Here is a 13,883-nt window from a genome sequence, read left to right as displayed (position 1 = left end):
TACTTTTTATTTTTAATATGTATACCCTTTTTAAAAACACAAACTGCCAATCCAAGCACATTTGAAACATCTGTTGATGTGCCTCTTTGTAAATTCCAATGATATTTTTTTAAAGTACAAAGGTTTTATGTGTGTATTGTTCCGTACCATAAACTTACATAAACACATGACAGCGTTACACGTGAAACTTAAGCCTCTATGCTGCGGCAACGTTTTGAAATCACCAGCAAAATTTTTGAATGAATTTATTTTGAATCATATTCAAATAAATTCGTTAGTGTTTGAGTATTATTTACATCACCAATCAAAACTGTTAACTAATTCTTGTATAACTTAGCTATACTGGTAGTGCAACTTGATATACGAAATTAATCATTTCAGATCTTGTGTGTCTTATTAACTTGTCGAAAAAAACTACACAATTTAACTGAAGATTAAAAGAAAACTGTCTAAAACGATTTAATTTGGTAGTATTTAACTAAAAACATAGATTTATAAGCAGATAAATTAAAAATAACATCAAAAGTTTCAAAACATTTCTGTAAACTTTCATACATCTTTTGTGCAAATGACTCTACAATCTGTTTTTATTTGTTCCTATTAAAAAATTATAAAGTAAAAAACAATTATTTTGTCTTTAAACACATTTATAACAATTTTATTTATTTAATTGATTTTTTAATCGTTATCATACATCTAAAACTAAAAGTAAACTTTTGAGCTAAAATTAGTCTACAACAGGGATACCGATTTTTTTTTTCAAATCGCCCCTACAAAGAATTAATAAATATATGGCCCCCATTAGCATTAATACACAACAAACAACCGTTAAAATACTAAAAAAAATTTTTTGCTCTTCATCTGCAACTCCAGGATATCTAGAGTTTCAAATTTTGACCTCATGGCCCCTCTGTGGCTCCTTTACTGCTCATCTTTTTCGTCCCTTTGCTGTTCATGTTCTCCTGAATATCTGTCATGACCCCTAATCCTGATTAGGAAACCCTAGCCTAGAAAAAAATTAGTTCAATAAAGTTCACAAAGCATAAAATACATTTATATACTATAGTTTAAAAAAAAGCACAAATACACTTTTTAAACATAAAAATTTATGTAAAAAAAAATACTATTTATTATTGTCAAGTTTAAAAAACGACATAAAAATACGATTTGTATCACATTAATGATTATTATTTTATAATTTTATAGGGCACATAAGCAGACTTAACCACATTATATATTTTGGATTAAATTACTTAACACTTTTTTCAATAGCAGTTCGTTTAACAAAGTAGCTAAATGTATAAAGCAATTTTTAGAATTTTATAATTTTTTTAGATAAGTTTTTTTTGTTTATATCAATTTGATGATTCCAAGTATTAAACGATAAAGAACACTTTAAGTGACCATAAATCAAAAAAATTAAATGTCATAACTCACGCTTTTCCATGCTTCTAGTGTTTTGAATATTTTCTAAAGATTTGGTACCAATAGTAAAATATAGTTTCTGCTAAATTATAAATTTCTTAAAAATTACAATGATAAGTGTTTATGTAAGTAAGTAAATTGTTAAGTAAATTAAAAAATTTATATTAATTAATATTCTACCTCAGCAGACGAAAAATATTTGGGTACAAACATTTTGACTAGTTTATCTGCTTTTTATTTTCCAGTGTATGTAGTGATTTTCATGTCAGATTTTATAAACGTCATGTTGGTTTCTAAAATCTTAATTAGATGCAAGTTTTTATTGTTTTATAAAATAGCATCTTTTTTTTAAGTCACTTTTATTTTTAAGGATTAAATTTTTACCATACTTACATTAAATAATTTTTTAATGATAAGTTATTTTTACATTCTAAGATCGAAAGTTGACGCAGTCAAATCGTTCACAGCCCAACGTCTAAGACATTGTCAGCTAAATGTGAAATAATAGTGAACTATTTAGCTGCGTAAATTTTTCGGACTTTACCCACAAACGGTCGCTTTAGTGTATTTGCACTTAAGCCCGCTCGGTTTAGATAACAACAGCGGTATCTCGCAACTAAGCCTGCCTGATGAGTCCGAAAAGGGCGAAACCGGTCGTAGGTTGTCTCGGAAGCTGTTGTTGTTGGTCGTGCGGTGAAGTTCATTGTTTATTATCAATGGCATTAAAGATCTCAACTTTATTGATGATGGCCGAAATAAATACTGGCTACTCTTAATTTATCTTTTTTTCGCATCACTTTTTGCTATAGCTTTTTAAATAGATAGTCATGTTTTCCAGTTACGTTTCAAATTGAATATAAGTATTTTTTCAAAACGAAAAACAATACTATTCTTAAAACTGCTAAATATAAACTAAATATAATACTAGTAAAAGGTAACAAACAAATTCACATAGAGATACACTTTTTTAAGTTTTTTTAAATTTTAAGTTAAGTTTAAAGTTTTTTAAAATAATCAAATTTAAGTTTTGTTGAGTTTTGTATGAATCTTAGATCTACGAACAAAAAAAAAATAGCCTATAAATATAAAATTTTCTAAATTCTACTAACAGGTTTTCCAAAAAAGACACATAAACAAATTAATTTAATAAATTTCTAATAATCTTGTTCAGAAATAAATCACTACACGACTTATAATTATAAGAATCAATAATATTTCGGTTGTTGCTGAAAATAACTTTAATCCAGCATAAAAATACTTTAAATACTTACATAGTTACTGTATACTAGACCTCTGCACTAAAATACTATATCTTAATCACAACGAATAAAAAAAATTAAAACTAATTATGTAATCCCAAGTAGACAAATATCTTAATTAAAACAAACATAAACGTATTTTAAAATAAACTTCAAACCAAAACTACCTATTTGACAGTTAAATATAAAAAACTAAAAAACAACAAAAACTATCATTGCTACAAATAGACCTCTTCAAAAATGACACATTAACAAGGTAAGCTAAACAGATTTGGTTAGAGAATACTAACATCATAATTAGGCCGGGATAAGATTTTAGGCTGAACTTAGGTGACCATATATTGACTTTGTTAAAATTTAATAAAGTTATAAAACTACAAATGTTTACAAAACTACACAAAACTTTAGTGATAAACTAAGTTTGAGATGTATAGTATGAGTTAATATGCAGAAATCTGCGATTAAAGGCCTCGATAAAACACTTCATTATATTTGAGAGTATAACAAGAAAAATATTATACAATAAGTTACACAAGACACATAGTTTTAAACACTAAATATATTTCGAGCAATTCTTATCAGTAGAGTACAAAGCTAATAAGTAATAAGATTTTACAAACTTATATAGTAACCAAGTAATCATAAAGTAACCAAGAGATTAATCAAAGACAAAAGCAATTAGTTAAAGTTAAAATCAAATAAATTTACTTATGTTATAATTGATCTACAATAAAACTAAACATAAATAAAATAAAAACAGTCCTTATAAAGTATTACGAAAATAAAGAAACAGTATATTCAAAATATTTTTGCTTACATAAAACTGGTTTCCTTAACAAAATACAATTGGCTTCTAATTTAATCAAATCGAAATCATTACTACAAGTTTCAATAATTTTAAATTTATCTATATTATAACTGTTTTGCACGAATCGAATTATTAACTAAATGTTCTGCAATAGATGAACGTTTAGATGCGTTTAAAACCTTGACCGGTATATCATCTTTCTTATCTAAAAAGCAAAAACTTTCTACACTTTTTGGTACATGCTCTTTTATTCTTTTCCTTAGATGTCTTGTCATTAATCCAATATAACTTGATGTACAACAATAGCTGTATTGGTAGATTACTATACTTTTATTTAAGTTTGATACTGGATCCTAACCACCTGGTGTTAATAGTGGCTTAAAGGTGAAAACAATTCTAGGGTTTGCTGCATAATAAGTGTTCTTAATAATTGTCTAATTTTCTTTTCTAACATCTCAGAGCTTTTATTAATAAATAGAACTTTAAAAGTAACTACACATTTTTCCGGTCCTATTGTCTTTATTCTATCCAAGTTTTTCAAATGTAAACCGATTGTTTTGTTAACTAACTCTTGTAGGTAACCGTTTTTGTTAACATGATCTGTTTGATTTCACTAAGTAGCAACTCTGGGGAACAAATTTTGTGTGCACGATGACACAAAGTTCTAATTAGATCTACTTTCCTTTTTAAACTACAATATGATTGAAAATTTAAATAACATCCTGTAAAAGTTTTCTTCCTGTACACCGAAGTTTAAAACCTATTTTCTTTTCGTTTAACTTGTAAAAAAATGCAAGCCCATCATTGTTTTCTTTTTCTTTTGTGAACAAATATCATATTGCAGATCCAAAACTTTTAAAGATTTACAGTTATTAGAAATTGTTATTTAAAAATGTTATCCAAATTTATATTTTTGTGCTGAGAGTTACTTGAGCCAGTTAAATAGTTAAAAAGCTCTGTAGTGATTTAGTAAAAAGTTTTAGGATAAATTTCAGATTAAATAGAAATCAGATAAAAAAGCGAAGTATATTTAAGTCTGACTTTCTAACTTTAATACAAAGTGCTTAAACATCTTAAAAGACCTAAGGGTATAATTAAACATTAATTCATGACAAAAGTATGTGTTTTTTTATTTATTTAGTAGAGTCAATTTTAAGTTATTTTTGTCACAATAACCTTTTAGTGATTTAAAATATTAAGATATACCTATACCCTAGAAAAAACAAGTTTTTGGTAATTTAAGCTTGAGTGTAATAATTAGATTTTTTATCTTATAATGGAAAACAAGGAAAAATTATATTTATAACAAGTTGAGTATTTTAAAACTGTTGAGCTGATATAATTTTACTTAAACTTTTGTGAAATGTTTAACCATCTGACCTAATATCATAGAGATCTAACTTACTGTTATTATGGCTACTGTAACCACCGGTAATAATGTTTAATGTTATACCAATCTGACCTTCTGTTATAACAATCTGACCTACTGACATTGTAAGGATCTGACCTAGTGAGATAGTAGCCGTCTGTCCTAATATCATTATACCTACAGTTCTACTGTCGTTATAACTAAAAGGTCTATTATGGTTATATGAGGTACAGTGGTTACGAGAGGTAAAGGACATGTTAGGAGAGCGAATAGGGAAAGTTAAATGTTATAATATTAATGCGCTACTATAAACTAAGTATATGTATGAATACTACTTAATTCAAAACTTTTGAATCGGCTTAAAATAAAACGTCATAACGTCTTCGTGGCAAAATCTATTTATATTAAAACACCCTAAGAGTAGTTACTTTTTAGCTTTATTAGTATTAGAAAACTCGAAAACTAATAGGGTTAGGATTAGAATTTATTTATACTTTTAAATTTTATACAAGTTCTGTTATATTTGTTTATAAAAAGACTTATTTATATTTTTAAAATTAAAAGGTAAATTTTTCTTAATAATCTTAAAGATGGGGCAGGTGGAAAAACAAATGATGTGCTCAAACTCAATCGCTTGACCTTCAGAAAACGTTTATTTTTGCAGAGGGGAGAGTAAGTTCTGATGTTTTTCTACCTTGGAAAAAATCTCACACTTGATTTAAATCTACAGTTTTTGTCGTTGCTCTTAAACCAATCTCGACTCAATTAACGTTCTTGCTTTACTCCCAGGAAAACTTGCAAGATAATCTTCCGTGTAGGTAAAAGTAATTCTAGATCACTTTCAGGTTACTTCAGTTCAGCTAAAAACCTTATCTGGAATGCTCAGACACAATAAAGATTATTTTCTAACCAACACTATTAATCTTGTCTTGATTATTTTGACACATATGTTAAGGCTAGTTTTATGAAGTTTGAAATGCAGCGGTTTAGTTCAAAAAAAAACTATGTTATTATTAAAAGTTTTTTTTTGTTAGAACACTATGATTTTTAGTAACCATCTTTTTGTTGTTAATAATCTATTTAGGCGTTTAGTAAATGAGAAAGTAAAAAATTGTCTTTTTAAATGTCTAGTTTCATAATATGTTTTTTGTTATCAGTTTTTTGAAATAAAGTTAATTATAAAGTTTAGGAAAACTTAGCAAAAAAATAGGTTGAACACACTACATCTTATTATTCAATGAATTACTAATTGCAAATATATTCAAGTATAACTTTCTATTTTTGTTAAGTACGGCCCGAGATTAATTTTTTTAAATAAAACTTTTAGGCTCGTTACTTATAAAATTCTTTTAATCTGAACCTTCGGATATACTGCACACAATATAAAAATATGATAAATATTTTTAACTTTCAAAGTAAAAAAATACTTTGTTAGGATGTTTAACTTCAACCTTTTTTTTTTGCATAACAGTTTTTCCTTATTCATCTCACATTTTATTTATAATTACAGTTTTTTGTCGATGCTCATGAATCTATTTTGGCTCATAAACATTCTGGCTTTTATCCTACGAGAATTTGCAAGAGATATACCCTCGAAATTAGTAATATTAATTTCATTTTAGCACTAATACTCTGCAGGTTTTTACTATTCAGCTTGATTTCTTTTTGGTAAGCTCAGGTCTATTCAGGTTTTATTTTTTAAACAACTTTAATAAGCATATATGTTACGACTGAAACTATTTTTTTTTTATTGCTGAGGTCTAGTTTACAAAACCATAGATTATTTTAAGTATTTTTTATTTAAACAACATGCTTTTGAGCAACAATCTATAGTTTTTGATTATTTATTAAGCTCCGTAGTAAATAAAATGTGACTAGAATAAAACATTTATTTGTTAGCTTTTTTTTAATCTTACCTTGTTATATTTAATAAAGTTTCAATCTTTTGAAATTTTTTGTTTTATAATATGTTTTTTCTTATGAATTTATTTAAAATAAAATAATAACAATGTTCAGGAATATTTCACTAAAAAATAAAGGTTGTAGCTTTATTTGTGTTATTAGTAAATGGCTTAATAAAGGTAAAAATAATGAAGTTTTACATTATTTTTTAAATAACTCGTGCCCGAGAATAATTTTTATAAAAAAATTCTAGGATTTACTTACAAAATTCTTCCAACCTGAGATTTAGCATAGTGTGCACACAATAAAAGGACTGTGATAAATAATAATTTTTACCTTCAAGTTTAAAAGATATATATATATATATATATATATATATATATATGTATAAATTGTGGTGTTTAATTTCAGCTCTGTTGCCTAACAGTTCTTCCCTATTCATTTCACATTTTATTTATAGTTGCAGTTTTTTGTCTTTGCTCATGAATCTATTTTTGCTAAAAAACATTCTGGCTTTTATCCTACAAGAATTTGCAAGAAAAATATTTGTAAGTAAAAAATTAATTTCATTTTAGCACAATTACCTGCAGGTCACTTCATTTTGGTGAGCTCAGGTCTAATCAGGTTTTATTTTCTAATAGTCTCTTAAAAGCAAATATGTTATGTCTAATATTTTTTTTAAGTATTAAGGCCTAGCTTACAAAACCATGAAATTATTTTAAGTATTTTTTATTGAAACAACATGCTTTATAGCAAACATCTATAATTATTAGTTATTTATTTGATCGTGTAGTAAATAAATTTTGACCAAGATAAATGATTTATTTCTTAGCTTCTTTTCAATCTCACCTTGTTATATTTTTGTAGTTTCAATATTTTGGAATTTCAATTTTTATAATATGGTTTTTTTTTATAAATTTATAAAAAAATGACAGGAATATTTCACTGAAAAATAAAGGTTGCAGCACACTTTATTTTAAAAATAAATGGTTTATTAAAGGTAGTTATAAAAAAGTTTTACATTCTATTTCTAATAACTGCGGCCCGAGAATAATTTTTCTAAAAAAAATTCTAGGATTTAATTACAAAATTCATTCAACCTGAGTTTTGGCATAGAGTGCACACAAAAAAAGGACTGTAATAAACTATTGTTTTTACCTTCATATTAGATAAAATATATATTAAGGCGTTTAACTTCAGCGCTGTAGCCTAAAAGTTCTTCCTTAATCATTTCAAAATTTTAGAGATAATTACAGTTTTTTGTCTTGTTCATGAATCTATTTTGGCTAAAAAACATTCTGGCTTTTATCCTACAAGAATTTGCAAGAAAAATATTAGTATAAAATTTCATTTTATCACAAACACTCTGCAGTTCACTTCATTTTGGTAAGCTCAGGTCTAATCAGGTTTTATTTTCTAACAGTCTCTAAAAAGCATATATTTAATGGCATAATTTAATTTGTTTTAGTGCTGAGGTCTAGTTTACAAAACCATAAAATTATTTTAATCATGATTTTGAAATAATATGCTTTTCAGCACCCATCTATTGTTAATAATTAATAAGTTAATTGTTTAGTAATTGTGTTTTGATATATATAAAGGATTTATTTCTTAGTTTTTTTTTTAATCGTACCTTCTTATACCTTACATAGTTTTAGTCTTTTGAAAATTCAAGTTTTATGATACTTTTATTTTTTTGAATATATTTAAAATTAAATAACCTGGAAAAACCTGGAATTTGTAAAATTTAGAAAAATAACCCTTGAAAAACCTGAAATTTTGATCAAAAAACCTGGAAAATCCTGAAATTTTTAATAATTTTAATATTTTCTGTAGTAGTTTCGACTTGACACAAAAAATCTATCATATAAATACAATTTTTTTGTCATCATCAAAAAATTTTTTTTTATTAAAGGACACTTTTAAAATAAAGTTACAATATCTTTTCAATGATTTTATACTATTTAACGCAGTTTATTATATAGAAATCGACTTAAAACTAAATATAGACCAAACAATGTGTACTTTTAAAAACCTGGAAAAATTTGGAAAATAACCCTATAGAGTTAGTTTTCGATCTAGTTAAAAAAACAATTCTAATTAAAAGTAGCTTGGACAAAATTTGGTTTCAAAAACATTTCTAACAAATCTGCAAAATTCAAAAGCCATGAAAATTAACTGAGCAATATAAACAGAATGGTCTAAATTAACTTATAGGAAAAAATATCATTAATAACTTTTTAAGCTAAAGTTATAAGGACGGTATTGATAAACACAATACTAAAACTCGGAAAAACAGAAAAGTTTTGTCAAAAATTATTGACAGTATTTTTTTTTGTGGTTTCCAAGAGTTTTCAAGAGTTTTCATAACAATAAGTGTGTTTTTTTATACAGCGGGCGTGAGTTTGCTATCTTAGTTAAAATAAAGGAACTTCTTGGTCATCTCAGCCATAGTATAAAAAATAACTAACTACAACGAATTAACATGTATGTGTTTATAAATAGTTCAATATTTTAAACTTGCTGAAATTGTTTTTGCAACAAAAGATTTTTTTACGGGCGATTTATTTACGACGCTTGCTATGAGGACTCAGAGATTGAAGTTAAAACAATATCCTACTAAGTAGTCAGATAGAAAAAAAAACATAACAGTTTATATATAGAAGTTTAATATTTAATATAAAACAAGGTTAACATAATTGTTATCCTAGTAGTATTAATCTATTGATAATTTTATTAATTTTTGCAAAACTTTGCATTATCACTTTCTTGCACAAAGCAATTGAAAAATACCTAAATGTGTGACTGTGTATTAAATAAACTTTGTATGAATTTCAGTTTTAAGCATTATCATCTAACTGTTTCTGTCATTTCAGATTAACATTTCTATACAATTAAAAAAATATGAGTAAGCGAAACATGGAAAGTGGCGCATCGAGTGCTGGAAGTAAAAGACCGAAAAGGAGCTGCGTAGTTGAAGCGGAAAAAATAAAACTAGACAAAGCAAAGCAGCTGTATGACGATTACACCTCCATGTTTGGTAAAATCGTGATCTATTACTGCTGTTTTTTGTTCAGTCTTATACATAAAGTTCTTGATGATCCAACTGATCTTTCCTTTCAACGCAAGTACGATGAAATCATGTGTGAGCTTTATTTGTTTTGCGCACGTTGGAAAAGTTTGATTGAATTTAAATCGATTTATTTTTTCCATCCGGAACATCCAGATATAAAGACTAGCACTCTCTATTTCAATTACGATAACCCAAAAGAGTTTATTGACCGGAAAAGCGTGGAAAAATTGAACGATAAAATATATGCATTTCGTCAAATAAACGAAAATGAAGATATAACACGTATAACTGGAGCTTGTGAACTGCAAACACTTGACCCAATGTTGGGTCTCAACGAAGATTTACGCGAAGCTGTCGACGAAAACAATATACGAAATCGACTAAATGCTCACAATAGAAACTTCGTGGATTGTGATCATGTTAATAATCTCCCAACTGTTAAGTTTACTGAAAAGGAAACCGAAACAGAATGTAGCATTTGTCTTGGAGATTTCAAAGCGAAAAATGAGGTGTTCAAACTTCTGTGCGGACACCTTTACCATCGAAAATGCCTGAAAGATTGGTTAAAAAAATCTGTCAGCTGTCCATTTTGCAGGGAAATCCTTTCATAGATGATTTACCTAGTTCTAATGAGGCTCAGCATCAGTACGTTTCGAAAAATATTTAATTCAAACACCATCAAACGTAAATTTTATTGTTTATTTTACTCTAGCAGCTTAAGTTTAAAGCTCAAACATGTTTATTAAGTTCTATAGTTGTTTTACGATGCTATTTTGATAGAAATATTGATTTAGTACTACATATATTTAAATAAAGTAATTCTGAAATTCTTCAGTCCAATAGAAAATTTTTATCTTTTTAAAACAAATAAACAAAACCAGAAGATCATATTGTTTTTAAAAGTTCAATGATACAATGTTAATGGATAACTGTTTTACTAGATGGTAAATAAATAATTTTTGTTCTAAATGTATATCTCAGTTCTTTGTGAAAGTAAAAAGCTAGTTGTTGAGATATACCAAATGCTTTTCGGATAAAGATGTTTCGGATTGATTTTTTGAATAATTATTCTGACCGACGCATATTTTTTGAGAAACAAACTCATTTTTTATGATCTAATGCACAAGTTTATTAAAATAATATTCTTGTAATATGCTACTATATACATGATAATAAAATAAGGAAACATTTGAAGAGCACATTTGTTTAAAAAGCAACAGTGTTAGTTGCTTTGACAACCTTACTTAGAAAATGAAAACTACCCGCAAAACTTTAGCCGACCAGGTTTAACTAATGGGTTGTACCCGTACCTAAACTATGTTTATTCTCTTGTTACGTACGATTATGTGAAGTTAGAAATAAAAAAGTAAAACATTTTAATTTCATTTAAAAAACTGAAACATTTTTTCAATAGAATAAAAGCTCAAAACAGAATGCCTGTTAGTAGAACTTTTTTGCGACTACAAAAGTTTCAAATTCTAAAATATTCAGTAAGAAACGTTTTTTCAGTATCGTTGTAGACTTTTGTTATAAACAAGCATCAACTATAATAACCTTCTGCTTAAAAGTATTTGGTATTTCTGTGCTCAACATTTTAAGTTGTAGATAGATTTAAAAATCAAGTATAATTTTGAAGTAAACGTCGAATAAATGTTTTAATTAAGCTTGTCACGCTTTAAACGTTCTCAAGTTGTAAGACGGTTTGCTTATAATGTACGGTACGTGTTAAATGTACTGTAAATTAGGTTGCCCCTTGAAAATAAAAAATTTTGAAATACACTTTTGTGCAACTGTTTGCAAGTGAAAAACCACATTTAAAAGTAACAATATAAATATAGCCGGTTTGCACATAAGTATATTTTCGCACACAAATTTATATTTAACAAAATATTTCATGTAGTGTGAAAAACAAATAATGTATTAAACATTGTTTTTAGGTAAGTTATAAACCCTTAGTTGTGCATAGCTGGTTTTTACTCATTTTGTTTATTTACTTTGGGCTGTTTTAAACTTTTTTATTGATTTTTGACTTGAGGATAATACTCTAAAAAATATTCTGCAATTAAAAATGAAATACATAAATACGAAGAAAAACTTGTATAGGAACTTTTTTTATTAAGATAAAATTAAAACCTTTTTCCTGGATAAGACATTAAACTATATCCGTTGTATGAACGAAAGGTTTTCGAACATCAGTTCCTTGGACCAAACTTATTAGCTTTTTTTATGTCTTTCAATAAGCAATATATAAACTAAATATTTTTTCTTCAGTTGTCTATCATAAAGCTTTTGCCTTCATACTCAAAACTGTATAAACTATTTTTTTTGAAATATAAATAAAAATGAATATTTTTAAAACACTTTGAACGTTTTTATATAAAAACGCTTAACTTGTTTAATAGTTTTTACTTTTATTTTTAAAAAACAGAAAAAGCTTAAAAATATAGTAAAACTTTTAAACTGTATTATTTTGCAACTACTTAAAATCCGGCATGTATTACCAAATAAATTAACAAGTGTTTGCGTTAAATTTCGACAAACATTGCAGCTGTTCAGTTGGCTTCAGTGAAGTGAGACGCTTGACTGTTTTCGACGTATTTGAAATATTTCACCAAGCGCAATCAAAAATATCTGTTTGCACTTTTGTTCGCATTATCGTGTTGTGGGAAAATATTTTTAACTTCCCACAACTTGAAATGGTTTTTTAATTTCCGTAAAAGTTTTACTGTCGAAAACATTAAATGGTGTTAGATTTTAACCAGTCACGCGAATTGTGTTACAACTAAATTGAGCAATGCTTTATTTAGAATTAGTTTTACTATTTTAACTAGCAAACAAACGATGTTTAAAACATTGTGTTTAGGTAAGTTGTAAACCCTCAGTTATGCGCAGCTAATTTTAAGAATTTTTTTGTTTACTTTAATCTGTCTTCAATTTTTTTTATTGATACCTAAATTCAGGATTTAACCCTAAAAAACTTTTTGACAATCTAAGTATGTAATTATGAATTTTTTTAGGTAATACAGTAAAAAGACAGTTTACAGAAAACTTTTAATGTTGTTAATTCATAATCGAAACAACAAAACTACATAAGAATAAACGTTACTGTATAAAACGTACAGGAAACTCATTTTTCTAAAATTCTGGCAGCAAAAAACAAGGGTGAGAAAAAATATAATCTCCTGCCCTTGAGATTTGTTAAGAGTTTAATTGAACTCTAATTTCTGCTTACAGGTTTTTGTTTTAGAAAGTTTTGATTATCTAACCTTTAAACAAACAAAAAATAACTTTTTTATAAGTTATTGATTAAATGTAAAATGAGTTTTTATTTTGAACACAGCGTTTTTGGCCTAAAAGTTCGTCACACAACCCAACCTGCAGTTCGTACCGACGAATGCGTACTTGGTTTGCTTGTTGACTTAACACTGAAATTTAACTATTAAACTTTTAAACATAGTAAAATGGAATAAGTGCCTATTTTAGTTTTAAAATGTTTTTAAAAGCGGTAAATTTAAAAAAATTGAACACTGCTGCTGGTTTGTACAGTATCTGGGAAAATAACATTTTCAATTGTTAAATGTTTAATATAAACAAAAAATTAATTAACTTTAAGTGTAAACTTTTTAACTCGTATAAAAGTTTGCAGTCATTAAATTTATTTATTATGAATGAACTGAAGAGACACCTTCTTAAGTTTACTGAAGTTTATAATGTTTATCAGTTGTACTTTTTATCCGTACTTAAAATCATCAAGTTATACTGTTTATAACAATCTATGTTTTTTAAAGTGTTGAAAAATAAGTCAGTTTAGCAAAATTGGATTTTAGAATGAAACAAACATTTTAAAGCAAATTTAATCGACTTTATTTACATCTAATGTTTTAAAGTTGAATATTGTTTAAAGTATTTTAGTAGATACATCTCTATTTTTATGATCTATGGTGACGAATTCATCTATAAACATTAAAAAAAAGTATGTATGTTTATAGCTTAATTTTAACATAAACTTAAAAACATTTTGTTATCGCTTTTTCTTTGTACTCAGTA

Source organism: Thalia democratica, chromosome 3 (genome assembly GCF_965202585.1).
Source record: "Thalia democratica chromosome 3, ktThaDemo2.hap1.1, whole genome shotgun sequence".
Taxonomy (NCBI): Eukaryota; Metazoa; Chordata; class Thaliacea; order Salpida; family Salpidae; genus Thalia; species Thalia democratica.
The sequence above is the reverse complement of the archived record's forward strand: the minus strand, read 5'-3'. Positions refer to the sequence as shown.